The sequence below is a fragment of the Branchiostoma belcheri genome, unplaced genomic scaffold (genome assembly GCF_001625305.1).
Source record: "Branchiostoma belcheri isolate BF01 breed outbred unplaced genomic scaffold, Haploidv18h27 scaffold18, whole genome shotgun sequence".
NCBI lineage: Eukaryota > Metazoa > Chordata > Leptocardii > Amphioxiformes > Branchiostomatidae > Branchiostoma > Branchiostoma belcheri.
The window spans coordinates 2,889,706-2,891,763 of NW_017803268.1; positions in this window are offsets into that span (position 1 = coordinate 2,889,706).

Below are 2,058 nucleotides of genomic sequence, written 5' to 3' on the forward strand. Positions count from 1 at the left end.
GCATGAAGTTTAAAGTTTCGAATATAAGAGAAACTTCGTCATATCATATTTACTTTATAATAGGTGTTCAGTTCAAGTGACTATCACAGAAGACTCAAATAGAATGGAATAGAATACAAAAGAATGGAATCAAATATATAAAATACATAAAATACATAAAATACATAAAATACATAAAATACATAAAATACATAAAATACATAAAATACATAAAATACATAAAATACATAAAATACATAAAATAAAACAAAACAAAACAAAACAAAACAAAATAAAATAAAATACAGCGCAGCTCACGTACCTTCCCGTCGTGCTTTGCGTCCTGTGTCTCCACGATGCTGACGTCCGTCGCGACCAGCACGTCGGTGACCACCAGGAAGCTGGTCTCGTCCCTCATCCCCTCTGCGCTGGTCTGGGCCGTCAGAGCACACAGCGCGTTCCTCAGGTCTTCTATGTCCACACTTCTGTGCTCCAGATCGGTACAGGTGGTCTCCACATAACGCTTGGTCGTTTTGCTGCCCTCAGCCGAGAAGCCGACAGCCTCCACTGCCTTGATACTGACGTTACCGCTGACGCTTCTCTCGAACTTGTACGTCTGTTTCCAAGACGCCTTCTTCGGGTAGGCCTGGACGGAGACTTTGTCTAGAAGATCCTCCGCGCTGGGGTCCTTGGGAACGAGATAGTTGCTTGTCTTCTGTCTAGCCTTGGGTTCGAGAACGATTTTGCCCTTCTGGTCGCACTTTCGTGTTTTGACCAGGACAGTTTTTGGGGAGTACTTGTCCACCTGTAGCGCGATGTCCAGGTACGTCCAGCCGGCTCCGCCCACCTGGTCATTGATGATGTCTTCGGCCAGACGGAGGCGGATTTTTCCATCTTTGTCCGCCATGGTTGTAACTTAAGGACTGTCACTGTTGGAGGAATGTCAAAGTGGTCCATGTAATGACAATTACCTGAATTTGCAATATTTTTGCAATTGTTTTTGTATTGTGTGATCATTGAATTTTCTAAAGCCAGACGCATACGACAGTGTAATGGAGCATATTATAAAGTCCGTATGTGTAACGTTACTAAGATTGAAACTTTCAATAAATGCACTGCAGTACTGTTGGAGAACGCCAGTTGAACAATTTTTGAGCTTGACCTTTGTTCATACAACCGCTATTTGCCTACAAAATATCATGAAGATCCATTCACAGCATCTCGGGTTATGCTGCTGGCATACGTTCAGGCGCACACTCAACCATGGTCAAACCGAAAACATACCCTTCTGGTGAAGGCAATAAAGAAATCTGCTTGTGTCCACGAGAACTTGGCCACGAAATGCTCTCTGTACTGTCCAGTTTTCCTCATTAAGGCCATGTTGATTTGATTATATGGATGACATCCTCCGGGAGCCCCAAAACTGATGCGCGTGTGCGAATAAAAAAAAGTTTTGCAAAAAAAAAAGTTAGTTTTCATTATGAAATCTACGTGGTCATGAGGTTTGAACAAATGGGACAGAATATGGTTTGGCGAATAATCTAATCTTCAAATTCATTTCTTTACAATTTCGTCTTTTTTCGTTTGATTTTGGCATTCTACGACATTGGTATAGTTTTTATTAATTTTTTTTGTAACTTATGGTATATTTTTGCTCATTTTGCAACTGTTTTGTACGATTTACAGTATGGTTGAAAACTTTTTTTTTTGGAAACGGCCGAAAATTCATGCGCGCGTGGATGTCATCCATATAATCAAATCAACATGGCCTAACTGTTCTACAACAGTACATGTGTACAGTAAGCAGACAGAAATACGTGATCATGTTCACACACGTCGGACATTTCTACTCGTCAGACCAGAGCGAATCAACAATTACTACAGTCATTCGAGCATGACCAGTCCCACGTTAAACAAATCAAATACCTCTGTTCTTTCAGCAGGCGCCGCTTCCAAGTAAAATCAGCGTAGCGAAGTTTTTTAGTGGAAAACAGGAACTTTTCTAGACGTGGTCGTAGCTACCTCACATCTGTACATCAGCTAGCCTCTACCAGGCTTCGTGAGGAGGCTGGAAAGAGT